This window comes from Arvicanthis niloticus, chromosome 25 (genome assembly GCF_011762505.2).
Source record: "Arvicanthis niloticus isolate mArvNil1 chromosome 25, mArvNil1.pat.X, whole genome shotgun sequence".
Classification (NCBI taxonomy): domain Eukaryota; kingdom Metazoa; phylum Chordata; class Mammalia; order Rodentia; family Muridae; genus Arvicanthis; species Arvicanthis niloticus.
The window spans coordinates 7,269,842-7,281,764 of NC_133433.1; the positions used below are offsets into that span (position 1 = coordinate 7,269,842).

The 11,923-nt window shown below is 39.6% G+C and overlaps 1 pseudogene; it reads right to left on the reverse strand.

The window, feature by feature from the left end:
* Positions 1 to 6,482: 6,482 nt before the first annotated feature.
* On the reverse strand, positions 6,483 to 11,610 carry LOC143438329 (ADP/ATP translocase 1 pseudogene; annotated as a pseudogene).
* Between the last annotated feature and the right edge of the window lie 313 nt (positions 11,611 to 11,923).

The following is an 11,923-nucleotide window of genomic DNA, read 5'->3' on the forward strand; positions in this document are numbered from 1 at the left end:
TTCTGCAAGGTGGTGGGAGAGGTCATCTGCGGTGAGTGAAGGTCAGCTTGCTTTCTTATAGAACTCAAGACTATCAGGCCAGGAATGGTATCACCTACAATGGGCCCTCCCACCTTGATCACTAATTGAGAAAATGCCTTACAGCTGGATCTCATGGAGGCATTTTCTCAACTGAAGCTCTTTTCTCTGTGATAACTCCAGCTTGTGTCAAGTTGACACACAAAACTTGCCAGTACAATTGACTCCTTGTCAACTTGACACACAAACACATCAGTATTAAGCTTCAACCCTTACTTTCTTATTTATCTCCAAGATCTGAATAACTTTAAAAGTCCCACAGTCTTTGCAAATTCTTACATATTAAAATTTCAATCCCTTTAAAATATCCAATCTCTTTTAAAATTCAAGTTTTTTACAATTAAAAGTCCCTTAACTGTGGGCTCCACTAAAATACTTCTTTCTTCATGAGGGAAAAATATCAGGGTATAGTCAGAATCAAAAGCAAAATCAAACCCCAACCATCCAATGTATGGGATCCACTAATGATCTTCTGGGCTCCTCCAAGGGTGTAGGTCATTTCTTCAGTCCTGCCTTTTGTAGCACATACTTTGTTTTCTAGGCTCCAGCTGCCTGTACTCTAGTGCTGTTGCTTTTCTTAGTGGCCATCTCATGGTACTGGCATCTCCAAAACACTGCTGTCTTCTGCTGTAACTAGGCTTCACCAATAGCCTCTCATGGCTTTCTTCATGGTGCCAAGCCTCGATCAACTCCTTTGCATGACCCCTTCGGTCCTGAGACATCAATTGCAACTGAGGCTGCACTTTCACCAATGTCCTTCTATGGACTCTCACAGTGCCCAGCCTCAGCTGCTCTTCATGACCCCTTCATGCCTTCAAAACAAGTACTATCTGGGTGACTCTTACACATTACCAAGTCCTGTTGCAGCATGAGGTACAATCTTGGCTATCTGTAACACAACATTTTTGTGCTCTCAGAAAATACTTCCTAGAAAATTTCACCTCAATGATGCTGGTCTCTTCTTAATCGCCACTAATTTCTTAGCTCCAGCTAACCAGCATCAATAGTTCCATTAATTCAAAGGTTTCACTTTAGTTGTTTTGGTATCTTGTTAATCACAGCTGACTCTTTAGCCCCAGCTAAAAAAAAATAACCGAATGTTCACAATCAAAACAGCAACAGCCCTGATAAGAATTTTTAATCTTCCCTCTGAAATTTCACAAGCCAGGCTTTCATCTTGTGCACTGTTCTCAACATTATCTTCCAAAGTCCTACAAAACATCCCACAGAGTTCTTAACATCCCAATGGCTCTTCTACTTCAAAGTTCCAAAGTCCTTCCACAGTCCTCCCCAAAACATGGTCAGGTTGTCACAGGAACACCCCACTATGCTGGTACCAATTTCTCTTAGTCTGGATTTCTATTCCTGCACAAATATGATCAAGAAGCAAGTTGGGGAGAAAGGAGTTTATTCAGTTTACACTTCCACATTGCTGTTCATCACCAAAGGAAGTCAGGACTGGAACTCAAGCAGGTCAGGAAGCAGGAGCTGATGCAGAAGCCATGGAGGGATGTTACTTACTAGCTTGCTTCCCCTGACTTGGTCAGTTTGCTTTCTTATATAACCAAAGAATACCAGCCCAGGAATCGCACTACCCATAATGGGCACTCCTACTTTGATTACTAATTGAGAAATTGCCTTATAGCTGGATCTCATGGAGGCATTTCCTCAGGGGAGGCTCCTTTCTCTGTGATAACTCTAGCTTATGTCACGTTGGCAAACAAAACCAGCCAGTACAAGTAAGTTTTAAAAGTAACTTGACTCTATTACTAGAACAGGGCCATTGGGTTTTACCCGATTTGCTATAGGAGAGTTAAGCCATTTTAATACAAATTTTTATAGATTGTTAAACTCCATGATAAAATATATTTATCAATTCTAAGCTTATTATCCCCATTAAAAACTGGTACACACAATCAATAACATCTCAGAATAAATAACCATGGGCTATCCAAAAAATGCAATCAAAAATTGTGAACTTTATTTTGTTATTTAAATTCCTTTCCTTTGAGGTGAAACAAACTTACTTTCCTAAGGTGGAAGCAGTATGGATATTGTTCATCCTACTCAAACTGTGTTATGCGGAACCATCCATATCAGAAAGAAAATATTGTGTTTGGTACTTTACTCATTGCTGTGAAAAAGTACCTGAGAAAACCAACTAAAAGAAAAAGACTCTTTTGGGTAATGGTCTATCATAAAGGAAAGGCATTACTGATGTGGCAAGCTCTTGGTACACTAGTCACTATTAAAGCATAATTTCCTAGTCAAAAGTGCCAAACACAGAAGGTTTTGCTTTTCTCTAATTTTAATGTATTTAAAAGCACTGAGAAATGGTTTAGTGGGTAAAATAATTTGCTCTACAAACACAAGGATCTAAGCTCTAATCTCCAGTACCCACATAAAAAGTCAAGCATGGCTATACACACCAGTAACTCCAACATTAGAGGAACATGAAAAGATGAAGCATGAAAGGTCTTTTGTCAGGCATCATAGCCAAAATGGCAAGTTCTGTTCACTGACAGACCCTGTTTCAAAGCAATGAAACAGAAAGTAATAGGAAGACTCCACATTGTCCTGCTTGGGTTTCTCCTTCTATGTGAATAGGAGTATGTACTCACACACTCATGTGGATACTCCACACACACACACACACACACACACACACACACACACACGACACACGTACAGGCATACATACACACATACATGCAAGTGTGCACACACACACAATTACATTCATATACACATACATACATACACACACTCACAAAAACGTACACAAAATATATAAAAACACATATACAGATATACACTATATGTATACACACATAGATAGATAGATAGATAGATAGATAGATAGATAGATAGACAGAGATCCACAAAAATCACATACCCTCTTCTCAGTTTAATAATGTAGCAGAAGATATAATTTTGTACAGTCATCCTGATTGCTGGTAAAAATGAAAATGCATAATTTTATTTTCCTTGACCAGAAATATAACAAATTAAAGTCTTTGATACTTTTGTGGATAAATCCAGCCATCAAACTAACTCATTTCAAATCCATTCAAACCCAAAAAATATTCGACTATTTAGGGGAATTGGCCAACTAAACAAGCACATCTCTAAATTGTTTCTCAAAAATATGTTTATGCGATTGAAAATAAAATAATAAAATATGATGCCTTGCATGCACTAATCTTAGAAACATATTTAAGATTTTGTTACTCAGTTGCATACAAGCACAAGGTTTTATAAGCAGCTACAGTCTCATTTCCATTTTTCTGAAATAAGAATCTTACAAGATGCTATGATATTTAAATTAGATTCTGTCATTGTGTACTACTGTCATTTGATAGACACTAGATTTCAGCAGTCAATTTTGGAAGTTTTGTAAGCTGTGATGCTAATATAGTGCATGAAATGTTAGAGAAATGAGAGAAAAAGTTCGTGAAAAAATATATACTGGGGGACAGTCATGAATTTTGTCTTTATAATATATATATACATATATATAATTTAATATATATAATATATAATATACATACATATATATGTATACATATATAATTTTTTTATATATTACATATAATGCATACATCATTACATTACCAGAAGATAACATATTTACAAATGGCTCTGTAAAAGTCCATACTACTGTAATTTTATATATAAAACCTTTAACAACCCAAATTACTACCCAGAGTTTGCAAAAAGTGTTGAGTTCATTGAACTCAGATTTCAGGATATAATAAATACAATACTTGCAGTAATTTTAGAATAAACTTTAGTCTCATATACATCACACATTTTTATAATTTAAAAACGATCTTATTGTTAAAATGGTGACTGCCATAAAAATATATAAAAAAAAAACATTCTGAATATTTAAAATCAGGTGTTAAAATCACTTAAAACTGAATATTAGTAATGTAGTCATTTTCATAGTGTGTGTGGTTTATATTCCTTGTACTGTGTATGTGTTTCCGATCACAGAACTAATCACCCTATCTTCTGTTTCTTTAGCTCATCCTAATTCCAATGAAACGGGAAATTTATTTCACCTAGAGTACCAGCGTTCCTTTTTATCCACTGAATTAAACTCTGTTATTTGAAAACTAACACATCAAACACTTCCCACCAAGTAGCCAGAGGGCTAGTTCATAGCTTTTATACAAATCGTCTGCAGTACATGTGTGTGATTGGTAGATCAATCAACTGCTTGTAAATAAAAATGTATTAATACTTTGTTCAAATGACTAGTGTGCATGTGTGTCCCATTGCCTACAAACATACACAATAAATACATGTAATTTTTTCCATGGTAAAGTCCAAATGCCTCCCTTCTGTACTATATATTATGTAGTTGAGTTTCCCTAATTTGAAGCAATTGTAGGGATTAGCAACTTTGAAGTGAAATGAAACAGTGTTTCCATGTCATGGACCACTTTGCCCCACTCTTGGGGGCCAAAATGTCAGGGACCACTTTATCAATGTTGGAACCCACACTGCCAAAAGCCTTAGGGGCTAAATTGTTCTGGCTTGTACTGCCCTAAGTTGCTCCAGTCCGTGGGTCAGGGTTCAGCAAGAGACAGATTGAGGATGGATTTGAAGAATGGAGACCAGACATAGTGTGATTCAATCCAGTTTATTGTTCAGTCTCTCTTCTTCTGTCTTAGTCCCTAGTTCCCAGTCCTAAGTTCCAAGGCCTTAGTTCCTGGTACCAAGACTCATGTCCTAATCTCTATTCTAGTTGCTAGTCTCTTTCCCAGTCACTAGTCTTTTTACAAGTTCAAGTTCTAAGTCTCAAGTACCAATTTCTAAGTGTCTACTTTCTAGTTGCCTTTTTCTGTCTGCCTCTTGCCTTTTATATGTCTCACTTCTAAGTCACGCCTTTAAGTCACACATTTAAGTCATGCCCATAAATCTTGTCTCTAAATCACATCTTTAAGTCATGCCTTTAAGTCTCACACCTTTAAGTCTCACACACCCAAGGGAAGATCCTGGGTATCTAAAACAAGATGTTATCAGAGTGTGCTCAGCTGTTGCAGGCTGTTGTAAACAAGTCTCTTGTCAGGGTATATGGCTTAAGATGGCTGAAAGGATAATAGCCCCCTTCTGTCAGCCCCCCACATTTACATAAGTACTAAAGTACTTGCCCTGTGTAGAATAAGTATAATTATGTAATTTAAATTAAAATAAGTATTTCATTCTTATATCAGTGTTATGTTTAGACTTGTGTCTTTCACTGAGAAGCATGCTCTGACTATTCCTCAAACTTTTCATGTTGAACATATTTTCATGTACCTGTTGTTATTTTAGGCTTAAAAATATTAAAGAATTATCTGTTAGTATGGTTCGCTGTTTGCATTAGATTATGTAGAAAGTTGGCTGTTGAGTTAGAGTACTTCTCACAGTTTCTGCAGAGCTCCTAATTATCAGCTGATATTCCCTTCCATTTTACAAGTCATGACTATTTCTGTTTTCTTTGCAGATAGAAACAAAATATTTTGGTATAATTCCATTTGTTTTCTCATTGTCTTTAAGGTCCTTTAAGAACAAATCCTGACTTTATTTAATCCCCATTTATCCTTTCCCTTTTATCAAATCTAAGAAATCGTTTCAGGGTGTTACCATGATAGGCTAGTTTAGAAGAACTTTAATCCAGCAACATGTCTGCTCTAGCAAGGGATTATATCCAAACTTTGTATGTCTGTATAATCTGGCTGGAATATAGACAAGCCTTTAATCCCAGGAGTCGAGGCAAGCATATCTCTGAGTAAAAGGCTAGTCTGGAATAGAGCAAGTTCCAGGTAAGAAAAGCTGATCTCCAAGCATGGCAGCACACAACTTTTATTCTAGCACTTGAGAGACAGAGGCATGCAGATCTCTGAGTTCTAGTCAGCCTGTTCAGTTGACTCAGTGAGGTGAGAGATCGTGTTATGAAGTTGAGTTTATGGTAGTCCAGTTCAGTTTGTGAAGTTTAGAGTCAATTTTACTAGGACAGTTTTACAGAGACCGGTTTCAGACAAAACAAGCTAGACATAGATGAAGACAGAAAGAGCTGAGAATAAGAAGGAATTCCAATTCAAAAGATTGGAGCATATCTCCAGAATTAGTTTGAAGTCAAGCAGAACAATTCAGGAGAAGTTGAGAGAAACCAGTTTGAATCTGTCAGTTTGGAAAGGAGTTTTGAACCAGAACAACTAAGTTGAACAAGCCAGCCAGAGTTCAGAAAGAGAAAGACAGGGTGAGTTTATTTAGTAGTAAACCTATGAGCCAACTACTTTGGTCAAATGAAAAATACTTTTACAGGCTATATCATGCTATTTTTTTTTTTTGGAGGAATGTGAACTTTAGGATTTTGAATTAGAAAATTAATTGAATGATTTAAATGGTATTTAGTGTAACATACTAGTAGAAATATGGACAACAATAAGAGGGTGACTTGAACTATGAGGGAACAGCTCAAAAGGTTTAAAACAAAAATGATATTAATATACAACCTCAAGATCATTATGGAAATATTTTGTTGAAGAATGGAACTGCCTTTGTCTCTTATCTAAAAAATCTCCCTGAGGTTAAATTTAAGTTGTGGATTAACAAAATTGAAAAAGAATTTTCTTTTTTTTTTTTTCTTTTTTTTATTAGATCTTTCATTTACACTTCAGATACCATCCCGTTTCCCCATTCCCCCCCCCCCCTTAGAAAACCCCTATCCCATGCCCCCTTTTCATTTTGCATTTATACATTTTTTTAAGAAATGTTAATCATAGGCTTTATAAGTTTGGTATTGTTCAATCACAGGTGTAACCCACTACCCAACCTAGATATATCAACTATCTTTGACTGGTGGAGATACATGAACATCTGCTTCCCTGTCTCCCCCCTCTATCTCTCTTTCATCACCTAGCTTCTCCTCTCCTTCTTCTTCTTCTCTTCTTACTCCTTTTCTTCCTCTCAGTACTCCTCCCACCTTAGCTCCTCCTACACATCACCCTTCCTGTTAAAAGGAAACTTTTCTCTCAAAATACAATTAGAGCATAATTATGCCTATTTGTACCAGTGAGGTACAAGATAGTCCTAATACCCAGTCCATCCTTTTGTTGACTAACCAGCACCTCTGTCATCTATCCTAACTAAAACACTTAGTTCTGAACCTGGCTTTCTCCTTGGCTTTAGGATGAATGTCAGCTGATGACCATACACTCAGATCTTTTCTCTCAAAGTAAATAGCTATAAGTTTTCAACCCCATCAGAAATCCAGAATGACTGAGTTGACTATAATTGTGGGAAGCACAAAGCATAGCTTCTAAAACTTAGCCAATTTATAGAGACCTCTGAACTCCTGGACACTCGCTCTACTTCAAAACGTTGGAGCATCTGTTCTTCTGCCTTCTGGCCCAGGATCATCTGACAGACCTTAGTGCTGCAGAATTATTAAGGGCTGATTACTCTGTCTAGGCAGATATAATCAGTCGACTATTCTGCAAGTGTGTCCTTTTCTGGACAGTAATTTGTCTGTAGAAGGAAAGTGGCAATTCTTGCCTAGTGGCTGTCTCACCACAACTGGAGTAACTCCAAGGATGCTCAATTTCTTCTTAGAATTTAACATAGGAAGCTGTCCAGAGCAGACAGGTCTCTAATGAAAATGAACATTAATACTGAAATGTTTGTCATGTCAATTCTAAGGATTTCTGATGTTTTGAAAACCAGCTATCCATGTAAGGTAATCTGGACTGTTGCCTGTTAACTCCACTCAGCTATTTCTAAATAAAACATAGAGAACACCCTTATAATAAACTCCAAGTCATGAATTTGCTATAGTCCCTTAACTCACAGGCTGACCATCCCAAATCAGTTAAAAAAGTTAAAGAAGGACTGGGTCTAAGCTTTGTATTCCTAAGTGTGTTATACTGGTACAATGCCTATGAGAGTAACAATATTCATCTCACTCTTATATCGCTAAGAAGCTCATGCCAATGAAAACCTTAAAATTTGTAAACAAAGTAAATTGGTGCCATTTAAGAATTTATATCTTCATCTTGATATTAATTATACAGATTTCTACTAATAGGTTATGGCTATGCAATAAACCCTAGCTAATCCTCTCTATTCCGACAAAACCACTACTTTTCCCTAGGGAGACAGCCCAACATTTACCACCTTAGTCCCCATGCCCAGGGAATAGGGGCGCTGACTCATCATTAGCTTCTTCAAGCTGATTATGGGCGTTGAGATATTAGAAGAGGAGTGGGGGGGGGGAGAGCAAGTTGACAATCCTCTGATGCTGTGTCTTCGCTGCCTCCAGATGGAATTCAGGGACCTCAGAGGTTTGAGCAGGTCTGCCCAGCTTGCTTCTTGAGTAGATACACCAAGGCTGATCATTCTGCAATATACAATTCTCAAAACAAATTTTAGTATCAAGATAGTTTTTTTTTTTTTTTTAAAGAGGGCTGACATTTTATTAAGAATGTTGGTTCTAACCGCTTTTCTATTTTTCCCCTCTTTTATTGGATATAATATTTACATTTCAAATTTTATCCCCTTACCATATTTCCCCCACCACCCAGGAACCCCTTATCCCATCCCCCCATCCTCCTGCCTCTATGAAGGTGTTACCCACCTACCCCCAGCCTCCCCACCGCCCTCAGATTCCCCCCCCCTCAGTGCTCAGCTTCAGGGTACCAATGATCTTGTCTCCCACCTATGCCCAACAGGGCCATCCTCCCCTACATATACAGCTGGAGTCATGTGTCTCTCCCTATGTGCACCTGGGCTGGTGGTTTAGACCCTGGGGAGCTCTGGCTGGTTGGTATTCTTGCTCTCCTCACAGGGCCACCAGCCCGTATCGTTCACGGTTTCCTCAATTTACTCTCTAACTCCTCCATTGGGAACTTTGATCAGATTAATGGATAGCTGTGGGTATCTGTCTCTGGGTATGTCCGACTCTGAGAGACCTCTAAGGAGACAGCCTTATCAGGCTGCTGTCAGCTTTCCCATCCTGACATCCCTATCAGCGTCTATTTTTGGTGACTGCCTATGGAATGAATACCCAGACACAATGGTCTCCCTACAACCCCCCCTTATGATTCTGACCCACACTTTGTCTCCATATTTGCTCCCTTGGTTATTTAGTTACTCCTTCTAAGAAAGACCTAGGCCTCCTCACTTGTTCTTTCTTCTTCATGAGCTTCGTGTCTTCTGGTAGTTGAATCTTTGTTGTTTCAAACTTTTGGGCTAATCTCCGCTTATCAGTGAGTAAATACCATGTGTGTTCTTTTGTGATTGGGTTACCTCACTCAGGATGATATTTTCTAGATCCATCCATTTACCTAAGAATTTCTCGAATTCATTATTTTTAATAGCTGAGTAATATTCCATTGTGTAAATGTACCACATTTTTTGTATCCATTCCTCTGTTGAAGGGCATCTGGGTTCTTTCCAGCTTCTGGCTATTATAAATAGGGCTGCTATGAACATAGTGGAGCATATGTCTTTGTTATTTGTTGAGGCATTTTCTGGGTATATACCCAGAAGTGGTATAGCTGGGTCCTCAGGTAGTGCTATGTCCAATTTTCTGAGGAACCGCCAGACTGACTTCCAAAGTGGTTGTACCAGCTTGCAACCCCACCAACAATGCAGGAGTGTTCCTCTTTCTTCACATCCTCGCCAGCATCTACTATCACCTGAGTTTTTGATCTTAGCCATTCTGACTGGTGTGAGGTGGTATCTCAGTGTTGTTTTGATTTGCATTTCCCTGATGACTAAGGATGTTGAGCATTTCTTAAGGTGCTTCTCAGCCATTCGAGTTTCCTCAGTTGAGAATTCTTTGTTTAGCTCTGTACCCCATTTTTTAATGGGGTTATTTTGTTGTTTGGCGTCTAATTTCTTGAGTTCTTTGTAAATATTAGATATTAGCCCCCTATCAGATGTAGGATTGGTAATGATCTTTTCCCAATCTGTTGGTTGCCGATTTGTCTTATTGACAATGTCCTTTGCCTTACAGAAGCTTTGCAATTTGATGAGGTCCCATTTGTAGATTCTTGATCTTAGAGCATAAGCCATTGGTGTTCTGTTCAGGAACTTTTCCCCTGTGCCTAGGTATTCGAGGGTCTTCCCCAACTTCTCTTCTAATATTTTCAGTGTACCTGGCTTTATGTGAAGGTCCTTTATCCACTTGGAGTTGAGCTTTGTGCAAGGAGATAAGAATGGATTAATTTGCATTCTTCTACATGTTGACCTCCAGTTGAGCCAGCACCACTTGTTGAAAATGCTGTCCTTTTTCCACTGGATGAATTTAGCTCCCTTGTCAAATATCAAGTGACCATAGGTATGTGGGTTCATTTCTGGGTCTTCAATTCTGTTCCATTGATCGTCCTTTCTGTCTCTGTACCAATACCAAGCAGTTTTTATCACTACTGCTCTGTAGTACAGTTTGAGGTCCGGAATGGTGATTCCCCCAGAGGTTCTTTTATTGTTGAGAATAGTTCTCGCTATCCTAGGTTTTTTGTTATTCCAAATGAATTTGTACACATATTTTTTGATCTCATCATACAATACCAATACAAAAGCACCACCCATGCCTCTCAATACATTGGACCAAGCACCTTTGAAGAAAGCCTTGGCTCCTTCATCTTTTGCGATCTTCCTCCAGCAGTCAAGCGTCCCCGTGTACATAATATCAGCCCCTTTTCTGCCAGACTGCATCATCATCCTACGACGAACAGTGTCAAATGGGTAGGACAACAGCCCCGCCACCGCTGTCACACTCTGGGCAATCATCCAGCTCACAATAATATGCACATTCTTGGGGTCTGGCAGCATCCCCTTGGCAGTGTCATAGACTCCGAAGTAGGCAGCTCTGTAGATGATGATGCCCTGGACAGAAACACTGAAACCCTGGTAGAGACCCTTCAGGCCATCAGACTTGAAGATCTTGGTGAGACAGTCGCCCAGCCCACTGAACTCACGCTGGGAAGATCCCTTGCCCACGTCGGCAGCCAGCCTGGTCCTAGCAAAGTCCAGCGGGTAGACGAAGCAGAGGGAGGTGGCCCCAGCTGCCCCGCCGGAGGCCAGGTTACCAGCGAAGTAGCGCCAGAACTGCTTATGACGATCCACACCTCCCAGGAAGATCTGCTTGTACTTGTCCTTGAAGGCGAAGTTCAGAGCTTGGGTGGGGAAGTACCGGATCACATTGGCCAGGTTACCCCTCCAGAAGGAGAGAAAGCCCTGCTCCTTGGGGATTCTCACGACACAATCAATGATGCCTTTGTATTGTTTCTCTGCACTGATCTGTTTGCTGGCATGCTGGACCTGCAGCAGCAGTTTGACCCTCTCGATCGGGGCGACCGCGGTCTTGGAGACAGCGGCGGCGATGCCACCTGCCAGGAAGTCCTTAACGAAGCTCAAAGCCTGATCCCCCATGCTGAAAGCCGGGCGCGCACAGCCTGCAAGGAGCCGCTCTTTTGCTCTTGCCTACGCCCGGCCAGGCACCGCCACCCTGTCTCCGTCCCTGCACGACGCGAAGGGCTGAAAAAGAATTTTCAACTGAAGAATATCAAATGGCCATGAAACACCTGAAGAAATGTTCAACATTATTAGTCATTAGGGAAGTGCAAATCAAAACAACATTGAGACTCCACCTCACACCAGTCAGAATGGCTAAGAGTAAAAACTCAGATGACAGCAGATGCTTTCGAGGATGTAGAGAAAGAAGAACACTCCTCCATTGTTGGTGGGATTGTAAGCTTCTAAAACCACTCTGGAAATCAGTCAGATAATTAGACATAGTATTACCTGTGGATTTAGCAATACCAGTCCTGGACATATACCCAAAATA